A 14,123-nucleotide genomic window follows, 5' to 3' on the forward strand; every position below is an offset into this window, starting at 1 on the left:
AAGAGCGACATGCTCTTGAGGGGGAGCTTGGTCAGATTCACAATGCTGCCCAGTTCGTTGTCTCGGAAGTCTTCAGGTCAGCGCCAAGTACCAGCGTGCCCGCGGTTCAGCTGGCGGGGGTCCCAGACGCGGTCAAGGACCTCGTCAGGAGCAGGCTGTTTTATGGAGCATCGGGGGTGCTGACCTCGGTGGCAATGTACCACCTGAACCTAGACTTTGCCACTATCTGCGGCAGGTATGCTAAAGGTCTGAGCATGGAGGACATCTAGTCAATCGGGGTGAGCCTACTGCCGCACGCGTGGTCGGTGTCCGAGCAAGTCTCCGCTGAGTGGGTGATGGATGTTTGTCGTCAATACATGGCCCAAAGCATGCATGGAGAGGATACCTCTAAGCCTATAGATAGCATGGAGCCTGGCTTAGGGGGGAACGTCGCCTCGGCTCTGATCGAGCCAAACGTCGTGCTACCGGGGAGCGAGTAGCCTGGGCCTTCGTCGGTTGCGCCGTCAGTAGATGCCACTGGGTCGGTTTAATACCTTTTTAAATATAAGTAGTTAGTAAATGTAAGAAGTTTAAGTTCAGGAAGGAACCCCTGTGTAAAACGTTCATGTGTGTTTTTATGATTGCAATCGGTTTTTGTTTTTGTGATGGAGTTGCTCCATTCGGGGAAGCTTGCTCCCTTTCGTTCCTTAGTTCTCCCATAGCATAATTTTGTTTTAAATTTCTTTCCCTCTCGTACATGCCTGTTTGTCCCATGGGCTACAACTTTGTGAGCCCAGGGCATGGCCCATGAGGCTCGGCTGGTCACAGCCATAGGAAAAGGCGGGGTGCGATCAGTCGGAATGTTCTAAAGCAAAGCTACGTAAGGTAAAACAAAGGAACGAACTGCCCTTTTGTTTAGGTAGGAAGGAGTTTCTTCATACAAAAGTAAAAGAGTACTTAAGGTAAAAACAAAAATAGAGGGGTAGTAGAGCCCCCTAGTGGAGCCCCCGAGCAACCCGAGCCGAAAAGTGTTCGGGTCGGGGATCTCTTATAGGAGCGTTCGCTAAGTAAAGGTAAGACTAAAACTTAGGAAAAGAAGAAAAGACTAAAAGGATCAAGATGCCCAAGAGGGGGGTGAATTAGGCTAATTCTAAATTTTCTTGCAATAATTAAATCCTACGGTTAGCCCAATTAACCCCTTGTGCCTAGAAAAGTTTTTCTATTAATCTAATGCACAACAGACTTGCAACCTATGTTCCAAACTTACTCTAGCATGGCAATTCTATGAATGTAAAGACAAGTATTGAATTGCTCAAAGTTAATGCTCAAAGTAAATGCTCAAAGTAAATAGAGAGAGAGGAAGGCGGCGATGTTTTGCTGAGGTATCGGAGAGTCGCCACTCCCCACTAGTCCTCGTTGGAGCACCCGTGCAAGGGTGTAGCTCCCCCTTGATCCATGCAAGGATCAAGTGCTCTCTACGGGTTGATTCTTCGACACTTCGTCGCGGCGAATCACCCAAAGCCGCTCACAACTTGAGTTGGGTCACCCACAAGCTCCGTCGGGTGATCACCAAGCTCCCAATCACCACCAAGCCATCTAGGTGATGGCGATCACCAAGAGTAACAAGCATGAACTCTCACTTGACCACGCGAAGCCTAATGAGAAGATGGATGCACACTTTGCTACTCTTGATTCACTAATGAGGCTACTTTCTTGGATTCTCAAATCTCAATCACCTCACTAGGACCTTGCTCTTCTTAGCACTCACAAACGTGTTTCTCAGCTGTTGGAATGAGCAAAAGTAACTCCACACACGAGTGAAGCTTCTATTTATACGGCAGTCTAAAAATGAACCGTTATGAGCTTCTACGGGGTGACCAGATGCTCCGGTCATGTTGACCGGACACTTCGGTCAGTTTAACCCGCACTCCAGTGATAAAGTGTTGACCGGACGCTGGCAGGGTCCGATCACCACTGACCAGATGCGTCTGGTCGCATTAAACCCTCATTGGATGCTTACTGTACTTGACCGGACGCTGAACCCCCATGGTTCAGTCAGGACTGACCGGACACGTCCGGTCGTAGATTCCCTTCTCTGGAACCTTACTAGAGTCGACCGGACGCTGCCTCTCAGTGTCCGGTCACTTGACCACTCCAGCGTCCGGTCGCACCGAACACAATCACCTTGATCAAATGTACTGACCGGACCCTGCGGCCAGCGTCTGGTCGCACCAGAGCCAGCGTCCGATCAGCATTTGACCCTCCATTCACTTCCAACTCTCGAACATATGTGAATGAAGTTTGCTCCAAAGGATCTTAGGCATTCGTAGGAGCTACCTAGTGCTAGTTTTAACAAGTGTGCACCACACCTAACTCACTAGACTCACCTAGGTCAAGCTACCCGTCCATACCCCCCTTAATAGTACGGCCAAAGGAAAAACAAAGTCCTAAACTACTCTAAGTGCCTCTCCAACTCCAATTGACACTTAGAACTAGTCATCCTTAACCTTGTCGTCCATCCTTTGAAAACCAAAATGATTTCCATCATAGGGGCATGACCACCTCGATTGCCCAATCGATCTCCATTACCATGACCTAACTTAATTACCTCTGCAAAACACACGTTAGTCATACTAATCTTGTATTGACATTAATCACCGAAATCCAACTAGGGGCCTAGATGCTTTCAAAGACATAGTTGTTCCAAGGTCATCGGAGAGAGCGTCGTCGTCGTTGTCCTTCAGTCGGTAGGCTTCCAGTCGGATCACTTCAGTCATCTGGATCCTTGTCTGTTGTGCCCCCTTCTTCGGTCGCTACCTCCTTGCCTTTTTCTTCCTTTGGCCTGCCGGCCTACCTTAGCATGCGCTTGAGGAGCTAGCAGTCCTTGTAGAGATGGTTGACGGGATAGTTGTGGTTGGTGCATGGGCTCTCCATGAGATCATGGAAGTGGCTCGGACGGTCTTGCTGGGGCTGCGTGCCCGCACGATCGGCCACAGCGACCGACGTGAAGTTAGCCGGTTGGCGGCGATCCTTTCTATCCTTTTTTCCCCTCTATGTGGAGGGGCCCTCGTCTTGATCCTGGCACTTGGCCTTACCTTTGTCGCGGCCCCCGTTGAAGCACGGTGGAAAAGGCACTTGCTGGGGGTGTTGGACAAAGGTCTGTGGTTCTAGGCTGTCAGGGCTGGGACTCCGGTCGACGCTGTGCGCGTCTTGGTTTGGCTTGAGCTGCGCATAGATAGGCGGTCGGCACGGGGTGGTCATCAAGCCAAGACGAGGAGCGGTTGTGGCTTCTTGTGCCGTAATCGGTGGTTGAGACGATGATAGGGTGTAGTGCCCCATGTGTTGTGTCCCTGTTCCCTGGACAGGGAGCGAGGTCGCGAGTCGGTGTCGTGATATGGAGTACTCCACCTGTTGAACAGCGGCGGTCTCCAACAGTGCCTAGAGGTTCTGGTGGATTGCCCGTCCGTGAGGGTCGTTCGGCTCGGGCAAGTCACGCAGGAGCATTGCCATGGTGGCAATGTTCTGACTGGCCTAAGCGAACTATGGAGGGTCGGTTCCCCGAACCGGAGCATTGCGCTGGGGCTAACAAGCATGACCCCAAGCACCGCTCACTAGTCTATGCGCACGGGGCACAGTGTGGTGCGCCGAGCGTGTTGGTGTAGTTGGTGGCTGATGCGGCCACTGTCGTCGTAGATCCTCCCCATGCTCATGTGTGAGCTTGGGGGTCTCCACATGAGGGCCCGGCAGGGCATGGGTCCGGAAGGACTCCATTACCCTTAGCGATTTTTCCACAGAGTCCGCCATAGCATACTCCCAGGATCGATGGTGGCTAGGCGCCACGTCGCCGATGCTGGAGCCGTCGCTCCTGACGTCGTCATCCATGATGTCGAGGAAATAGGTGGGAGCATAGCTCGCCATCCCCACAAACTCGGATGTGAGAGGGTGCGGCGCTAGCACCTTTTGGAGTCCCCGGGCGTATGCGTCCGTGGAGGACGTGAGGCCATAGGGGAACCGGCCGTATGGCGGCTACGACGGGGACAACGGTAACCCACCGGGTATTTGGCAGAAGATAGAGCGTAGTAAGTAAATAACAGCATGTATATTACTCACAGCGGGGTTTGAGCAGAGAGTTTGCTCAGAATGAAGCGCAGATGTCGCGTCATCAAAGTCGTGCGTCCTAGAGTCGATGGAGGATGTCCCTCCGATGGGTGCCAGGTCGCGAGCCTCCTCATGGAGGTGGAGTATGCCAAGCTGATCAACGACGAAGTCTAGGCTCCCAAAGCGGAAGGCCTGGGATGGCTCGAAGATGGGTGGAACCCGCATCCCGGTGGGCGAGAGTGTGGGGAACTCCGGCGAGCCAAAACGAATTGTATCGCCTGAGCCCGCCACGGCGGGGGTGGCAAAGAAATGGGACATCTGATTACCAAAAAAGTGTTGAACATACAGCGTCCTCCCCATAGACGGCACCAACTGTCGGTACAGAATGTGACCAACTTAGTAAATATTTGTAGTTTTGTTGTACGTTGTGATCGGAGGTGGCCTAGCACTCAATGACACATGATTTATACTGGTTCAGGCAACGTGCCCTACATCTAGTGTGGGTCGGTCGGGGACTTTATTCCTGAGCCCAGGTGCTCAAAGTCTATAGTGGGGTTACAAACGAGAAGGAGAAAGGAGGGGGTGTATAAGAGGTTTGGTTGGCTCCGACCAGAAGGGTCATGGTCGGAACTGGGTGGTCCTACGGTTGGGAGTGTTGATGTCGATCTAGTGAGTCTGAACTTGAAGAAGTCAATTTCCCCTTGTTGGAGGGAGCGCATCCCCTTTTATAGATGAAGGGGATGGCTTTATAGGTGAGAGGGAGAGAGTACGGATGTTTCTAAGCCTTGCTGCCTACGGTGATGGAAACTGAATAATGGTTAACGCTCCCCAATACTGTTGATGTCGCTGTAGGATGTCAGATGTGCACGGGAGGTCGAGCTATCTTCTTCAGGAAGGATGACGCCGGTACCTACAAAATACTTCTTGATGCCTGGTGGCATGTGAGGAGCCACGCTATGTTCACCCGGTATGGCAAATCCTGGAGCCCATACTGCGATCGATGTCTAGAGACACATGGGGGGCTTACCATATGGGAGTTTCTAGCGGCCCCTACAATACTTTGTGTCAGGGTGGCTACAGAGCACTGTTTTGTGCAGGGCATGGTCCCTAGTGTCGTGGTTTGACTTGCGAGCCCCATCTTGCCTTCCTTCATACGCCTTTTAGTTCTTTTCGAGTGGGCGTCCCTAGTCGGATGATCCCTAGTCGGTTCTGGCACGCCAATCGGAGAATAGCGATGAGCAGGGTTTTCTATGAACCCTGGTCAGAGACATGGGGTCGAAGTCGGAGGTGGTCCATGGGTCAGGCTTTTTGAGTAGAGGCCGTGTGAAGGCGGCCAGGGCCTAACGCTAGCGCTCCAATCAGAGAGGCCATTCAGAGTTGGCATGAGCCTGAGGTGCTCTGGTTGGAAAGATGGGCCGAAGGTGGCCAGGGCCTAAAGCGAGTGCTCTGGTCTGTTGAGTTCAGACTCTTGGGCCGGTCCAGAAGAAGAAAAGGCCATCCTTCTGGGCCAAGCCTTGGCATGGAAGCCGGTCCTCAAGGGACCCCAGGTTTATGAACCCGACACATGTTATGTTGCCCCCTGATCAGTTGAAGAATAAGAAGTTCTGCAAGTTTCATAATGCTACATCTCATTCTACTAATGAATGCAGAGTTTTTTGGTAGCATATACATAGGTGCAAAGGAACAGGAATGGTTGCAAGTGTAGATGTGTTCGAGGCTAGAGCCCTCAGTTGGTATTTGAAGCCACGGAGCGAGGAGGTGGATGCCGCGGGACATGCAAAAGGCAACCGCAATTAATAGAAGGTGAAGCGCCACCTCACTAATACCAAAGAGAATACGGCGCTGGATGACTAAGGATAGAAGATCGAGGGGTTCTCTTGATAATAAAGGTCGTGTTTTCAGACTTAATTGGATTAAGGTTAGAAGTCTGGAATCGGCTATTTTCAAATTGACTCTTTAGCCAAAAGCAAGAAGTACAATTAGGCGATAAAAGTGTGGTTACCATTGATTCTACACAAGATATATGATACACGAATTACAAGTCTAGAACATCTTGGATTGCTTTCAACACTTCTAGCCGGATAGCATCAACTTCTGTGATTTGTTGCTTGTCCTCTTCGGTTGATCCAGGAATGCTCTTGAGGCTACTTCAGATGGCTCTGTCTTCTTTAACTTTGGCCAGTAGTTCTTGTTTCTTTTGTTGGATGGCATCGGGTATTTGAGTCAGGGTGGACTTATGACGATCAATGGCAGCCTTCATGTTTTCCAGCTCCTTCTCAAGTTTTGCATGCCTGACTTCTAGTTGAGACAACTCTGGGTCGATACTGAGGGAGGAATTCTTCAAATGATCAATCAACTATGTTAGCTCTTTAGGCTCTTGCCTGTTGGAGTTCCCCTTGGCCAATAAAGTTTCACGATTGAACATATTCCTCTAAGCCTATTTCACCTTTAGGACCTGATCTTCAAAAATAGATAAAGGAGACAAGACTCTAGAGAGAGCTGGGAATGGATTACCCTTAATGGCCAAGAACACTCTATGCATTGAATCAGTGTCTTGGACCCAATCGGCTATATTCTTCTTAAACATTGGCAAAACATCTCTTAGCTGATTTTTGGTCTCTTCTGACAAAGCTTCCTAAGAGGAGGTGGCTGATGATCTAATTTCATCTTCATCAAGATACTCCTTAAGATGGGAAGAGTAACTCAAGGCTGGAAGATTGAGTGTGTGTGAATAGGAAAATCTTGATTAGGAGGTTTAAATCAGTTTATAACCAATGGATGGTAAAGAGGATATAGTACCTTCTATGTAGTAGCCTCTATCTAAGGAGAAGGAATAGCTGATGATGCATCAATAACATCTGGTTGAATTAGCTTTGAGCTTTTAGCATTGGTATCTGCAATATCAAGGGAAATTTTTAGTTCATAATTGTTGCAGAAGAATAAAAGGAACATATAACTTCCTTACCATCAGTTGTATGCCAAACTAGGGAATCAACAGTCTGAGTGTTGACGGCAACAGGGTCATCTTCGACGCCGACAGGATCATTAAGTGGACTGTCAGGCTTCTACTCTTGCATAGGTGTTTCCTCAGGGAGTATCTGGCATGGTAAGAAGCCAGAGGAAGGATGAAAACTGGGTAAATCAAGAAGTTAAAGAAAATACTCTGACAAGCACCAAGGATAAAACTCATATTTTCTGCTGTTATGGAAGCATCGGCTATTTCAACCGAAATCAGCTCCATTTGAGGATCAGCCGATGGGGGTTCAGTTGGTGCTGAGTCAAATGTCTAGGATAGCAGTTTTGCACCTAGAGCAGACTGGGATGCAATACTCAATAACTATGAAGGAACGGGATCAGCAGTTGAATATCATTTTAAGAAGGAGATGAATTGTTTACCTAAGCAGCTGATGGTCTTGTTCTGTGGAGTCTCTTCCTAGTAGTGATTTTCTTGGTTGTCCCTTAAGCTACCTTGCGCTTTGAAGATTGGTATGTCACAATCATGGGGGCAGCATTAGTTTTCATCAACTTCTTCAGTGAAGGTGCGGCCGATCCTATTCTTGAAACTGGGCATGATGGTTGATAATCTATAGGACACCCCTTCCTATCCAAGCTTGGAGGATCAAATTTAGCATCCTAAAAAGGTTGGTTAGAATAGTTGGCAAGAGAATTCATCGAATAATTTTCTTAAAAGGAGATGGCAAGTTACCGCTCTGTCAGAAGCAAATTCCCCATCTAGGTCTATACACAAAGGGTGGACCAACCCATAGAAAAGATGGCAATGCCATTCTTGCCACCAGGAGTCAAAAAGAGTGGAAGAGAAGCTGACTCTGATCCAATCATACAAGCAAAGGGAAGAAAGATCTAATCCTAGTTGGAAAACTCTAGAGGCTTCTAGTACTTCATTGATGTCTTCTCTTGGCCTCAGTATATCCTTAAAGAAGAGTCGAGGAGGTAATTGGCCAAGACCAAACCGATGAGCTATGAAAGAAGGGTTGTAAAACTCATAAGTTGGAAGGTTGCCTAGGAGAAAGGAGCCTATAGCCATTTTACCACGACCATGACGAAATTCGGCTGGAAGGACATAGGGCTTAATAAAGGAATTAAAGATTACAGCCGCCGTCTTGTCCAAACAGCCAGATTCAAATCAAAATTTGAATGGGAAAATCAACTCATTGTTCTCATCCTCATCATATGGTAGCCAAGTTAGAATGTCTACATCAAACCCTCTGTAAAACTTTTTGAAGAAATGACCAACATCAATATGAATTGTTATGGCCGATGCAGCCTCACCATAGCTTGTACCCTAACGGGTTCTTCCTTCTTCGCCTCTATATTCCTCATCAAAGTTAAAGGAAGGGAAACTTAGGTTTCTAAGATCAGGCCTTACAATCTTGTGCATGTACAGGTTAAGCCACAGTTGTATCAGCCACCAAGGACCACTGATAGTATGCACTGGTTCATTCTTCAGCAATTGGGCAGCTACCTGGTACATCCAGTGTTCGCCTAAACAGATTAAACGGCCGTTTAAATGGCCAGTAAATGGTAAATGGTGGTAAATTGTTATGTTTAGGGGGTAAACGGAAATTAAACGGTCAAAAATGAGAAAAATGTCCTAAACGACCCAAACAGAATAGAGATAAACATCATTAAACGGGCTAAACGGCTGTTTAAACGGCTGTTTAGGCGAACCCGAGGTAAATCTAGTTCAGTTTTATATGGATAAATTTGTATACTTAAGTTTATTATATTTATAAATATGTACACTTGATATGTTACATGCATAAATAGCTATATTTGGTTCTTTTCACATGCATAAATATATATACATACCAAAATAATTGATTTTTACTCGGATAAATATGTATAAATACTAGAATACTTGATTTTTTACATGCACATATATAATTATATGTATTTTTTTAAGTATAAAACCGTTTAGACCGTTTAACTTCGTTTAAATACCGTGTAAACAGCCTAAACGTTAAACGAAGGGCGGCCGTGTAAAGACCATTTACCGTTTAGAAAAAACATTGGGTACATCAAATGATAAGCAGCTCCTAGCAGATACTTTCTAAGTGGGATGTCCTTGCCTAATACTAAATGCTCTGTCATGAGTTTATGATTGTAAATCAAACCATAAGATGACCCATAGAAAATGAATCTTTCTAACCACATGTTCAGAAAGGCCATATATTCTCTTTCGCTGACAGCTAATCCATCTCCAATGTGGTTTAGAATGTAACTGGCCCATCCGGTGCAGTCTAAAATTTTGGCTAATTTATTGGAACCGGCACTCAAGTACTCATAAGGCTGCATTGATCTAGTAATTCTAAGGCTGGTCAACATGTAAACATCGGCCAGAGTGATGGTCATTGGACCGTGACCAAATACAAAGGCATTCAGAGCATTGGACTAGAAATAAGATGCAAAAATAAGGAGTGAATCATTCCTCTCCATCCCAGACAATGAGGGTGTCAAGCATTGATTCAAATCATTAAGCTCCCTATCTCCACCCTTTTTCTTAGACACCCTATGGAACCAATTTCTCCATCCCTTAGACATTTTGGGTCAATTTCTGAAGGAAGTTTTGGTATTCCAAGAGGACAAATCCATTGTAAGACTGTTTGAAGGGGATTTGATTGGTTTCTTGACGGATAAAATCAGATGGATCAGGATCACCCATAGGCCTAAGAAAATAAATATTTGAAGCAATAGCTGATGGAATCAAGATTTCATTCCTCATTTCCTAGAAATCAAATAAAATAAATTTGAGGACAAAGAAAATATAGGGTAGCGACCGACACTTTGAGACTGGGAACTTGAAAGCATACCTCAACGACATGGTCGCTGGTCACCATTACCGCCGAGACAGATTTGAATCTAAGGAAGACCGCTTGAATAAAAGCTTGATGGGGTGGAATATTTGCTAGGGTTGAGGCTTTGGCGATGGCGGCATCGGGTGTTAAGGTTTGCTCAAGAAAAAAAGGGGAAAGCAAACAAGCTGAGTGAATCAGAAAATATATTATTAGGACATTATATAAGGCTTGGCCCGGAAAGTCAGGAGTCACGCGTATCTCAGAGCAAAACGGTTGCGGCATGGTAAACAGACAAATAGGAATTTTAGAATAAAATTATTTTTATCCCAAAATTGGGGGGCATGTGTTTACACCAAAATTTGGAGAGAAGAATGCAGGAGCTCGAAGCTTCCAAAATTGTGTCGATCAAGGACTTGATTGCATGAAGATTGATATCAGCTGATTCAAAAAAGACACAAGAATTGGCTCTCTCTGAATGACGTCAGCAGGGAACAATAATGGGCTACGTTTGGCATCGGCAGATGCATACCAGACTATACAAAAAGGGAAAGATTAGAGTCCAAGTTATCTTAAGATTAGGAATGTTCTCTTTTATACCAAAGTTTGTAATGAGTCGTACTCGAGTAGGATTTATGTTTAGGCTCCGGGTATAAATATTGGACTCCGGCTATTGTAAAAAACAACAATCAATTAAATACAAGTTACTTACTTTTTTGGCTCCGGCCACCCCTTAGGAGTAGGAGTAGGAGTAGAGTAGATCTCGGTGAGTTCTTCAATGAGTAGGGCTACATCAGTTCGGTCGACCTCTGGCTTGTCTATACGTTCTGTCTTGGCTTATACTTCTGTTCGTATGGCTGCATCGATCCAATCGACCTCCACTGTGACTCTGGTATAAGCTAGTTATTGATTCTTGTCTAGTTCAAGTACGGCTGCATCGATTCAGTCAACCTCCACTACTCGAACTAGATTAAGGTCAAGTTATCGGCTCTATCTAAGGGTGGCGTCCATCGGGTAGATTCATTAAGTTACCGATCTTGCTGATGTTTTCATTGTTATTAGTTTACAGCAACATCAATCCGCTCAGTCAAGATCAAATTAGATCAGCCTCATATCCTTTAGATCCGTCGTTCGTCTCGTTACAACACGATGTTATCTACCCTGAACGACGATTTATGCTTCATCGGCTATTTTTACTTCGATCTTGATCGTGCATAGTATGCGGTTGAGGCATGAACAATCTTGAAGAGGTTTGCTGGCTAGTTGAATCTGGTTTATAGTTCACCATTATGGCTGTAACGATCTAATCGATCCCCACTGATGGCACTATAGATTGGGGGATGCTAGTTAGTAGATCTGTTCCTGGTTAGGCGTGACCTTAGTTGTTTGATATGCTTGCATCAGCTAAATAGTCGATCGCCTGTGCATTAATGCCTACGGTGTGCGTCCATGATTCTGTTAAGCGTGAATAGATCTGTGTGCTTTGAGGGCTTGATTCATCATCTTTTTCATGGCTGCATCAATCCGATCGAACCCCACTGTTAGGGTTAGCGGGTTGAGTCTAAGGAGTCCACAGGTTTGTTCGTGTGAAATAGTCAATTGTTCACACGCTGTAGTCCCTTTCACCTGAATCAGCTATTTTAGTTGATTCATCCGAGCCTACACGAATAGCATGTCTTTTGGAAAGCCTGTCAAAGTATGGATGTGTTTGTGGATTCTTCGGTTTTAGTTTGTTACTATCATTATAGCTGTCATCGATCCGATCAAACCTCGCTGTTGGTAGTAACAGATTAGATTCAGAGCATTTGTAGATTCATTCATATCAGATAGTCGATTTGTTTGTGTGTTATATCTTTTCCTGAATAGATTCATCGGCTTAATGGTTTACACTAGCAATATCAGTCTAGCTCATGATCTTATTTACATATACATGTACTATACCTGTCAATATAAAATTAATCGTTACTCATAAGCTTTACAGTCTGTAACAGCCAATTTCTGTGCGGATTGGCTATTCAGTCGCTCTTACCGTATGGCTGCTCCCAATGCAGCACACTTAGAATTATCTGGGCATAGACCGGCATGTTCCACCTTAAATTACTGATAAACTTTCTCTCCTTGTCAATTGCAGGGTCAAATTAATTGGCACGTCTCGGGAGGAGTACGTAGGATCGATCATCCCTGCGTTGAAGCCAGGCGAATCTCTAGCTTCATCGAGTAGACTCTTCTGGCTTGCTCGTGTGCCCAGCACAAGATGAATTTTCGTGCCAACACTATCCCAAAGAATGTTATATTGCAGCTCAAGTCCTTTACGCTTTTCATCTAAGTCACAATACTTTTTCTTGAGAGCAATATTTTCTTTCTTTGTGATAGCATGGCCCCCTTGCTCTTTGGCCAAAGCCTTGTGCAAGGATTCCACCTCGCTTCTTTCTAATGCAAAAGCTTCCTTACTAGTAATGTAGAGATCCTCTTATTGGATAAGAGTTTCCTCTCTAGATTCTTGCTCAGCTTGGACACTCTAAATCCTCCATTAGCTTAGTGATGAATAATTTGGTCTTTTTATCCAAATTTTTAGTTATCATGTTTATTTCTTCATCACTAGAGCTATCACTAATATCACTACTAGAGATATCACTAGGAGATGGAGGTGGAGGTTTGGCCTTGGATTTAGATTTTACCTTCTCACCCTTTGCCATAAGACAAATGTGAGGAGAGTAGTAGTCATCATCGAACATGTTGTTGAAGAGCCTTGGTGTAGAAGATGGCTTGTGGATAGCTACGGTTGCAACTTTCTCATCTTCTTCACTTGAGCTCTCAATAGTTGAATCCCATTCATGCCCAATGTGAGCTTCTCCCATATATTTCTTGCTCTTTCTATGATCGGCCTTGTCCTCATTTTTATCTTTCTTGTACTTGTTGTCCTTTATCTCATGTGGGCACTTGGCAATAAAGTGGTCGGTGCTAGCACAATTGTAGCATGTCCTTTTCTTCTTGTTTGGAAATTTTCTCTTCACCACCTTGTAGCATTGCTTCTTTAGCCCTTTGTGAAACTTCTTCAAAAAGAGAGCAACATCATCAACCTTCTCATATTGATCATCACCATTTTCACTCTCACTTGAGGATGATGTAGTCTCTACTCTTTCTTGAACTTGCTTGGTTGCTTTGGGCTTGCTTGTTGATCTTGGACTTGCTAGTAGAGCCTTGCTTGATTGATTTGTTGGCCTTGAGTGCAACATCCTTGTTCTTGATGCCTTCTAGCTTTGCTTGCAAATCTCCAAGCTTCTTCCTCTCATTTGCTTCTTCTCTTTGCATGTCAAAGGTCAAGATTCTCCCAAGTACATCATTTGGTGTGAAGTACTCAAACTTCTTCTTGTCTCTAATTAGAGTCACTACGGTCTCATTTCTTGGTGAATAAGCCTCTAACGTAATCTTGATGACTTTGTGATCATCTAGCTCATTACAACCATAACCTCTAATCTTGCCAACCATAGTCATCAATCTATCGAACATCTCTTGTGGTCCTTCTCCATCCAAGATAACAAACTGGTTGAGCTTGGACATCATCAAATCAATTCTTGCCTTTCTCACTTTGTCAACCCCTTCATGTGCAAGGTGCAAAGTATCCCATATTTGCTTGGCAACATCAACACCAATCACTCTATTGTACTCATCACCATCCAAAGCACTAAGTAGCACACTAGTGGCTTGACCATTGAGGTGAATGATTCTCATTTCTTTCATTGTTGGATTCTTGGGATCAATTGGTGGCTCAAACCCATTGCAAACAACTTCCCATTGAGGTGAAAGATTAGCTCAAACACTTAGAAAATTTCTAAGCTTGTGGATAGCTAGATGATTCTATGTTTAGCAATTTATTTGGAGAGATTAGGTTAAGGAGTGGTGTAGTTCTATGATTCAATTTAGTAGTTTCATATGCCATCTTGAGTGTGGTGAAACCAGTTTAGGTTTAGGAGCAACGGTTTGGTCATGATCAGCGCTTTAAAATTTGGGCACGTCATAGCTTTGTGTTGTCTGGTGCCATGCGCGTGGTCACCACATGTGGCCGACCCATGTCACCGCACGGTTGTGCCATGTGCGCACATGTGGCCATGCACCGACTAGCCGTGGCCGCCATGGCCTTACCGTGGCTTGGCCACTCTGACTGCACCGCTAGGCCGCCGGTCCGCTCTGCACCCGACCGCCCCTACCACCGTGGCTGCCGCTGGTGCTGCT

Source organism: Miscanthus floridulus, chromosome 5, assembly GCF_019320115.1.
Source record: "Miscanthus floridulus cultivar M001 chromosome 5, ASM1932011v1, whole genome shotgun sequence".
NCBI classification, from domain to species: Eukaryota; Viridiplantae; Streptophyta; class Magnoliopsida; order Poales; family Poaceae; genus Miscanthus; species Miscanthus floridulus.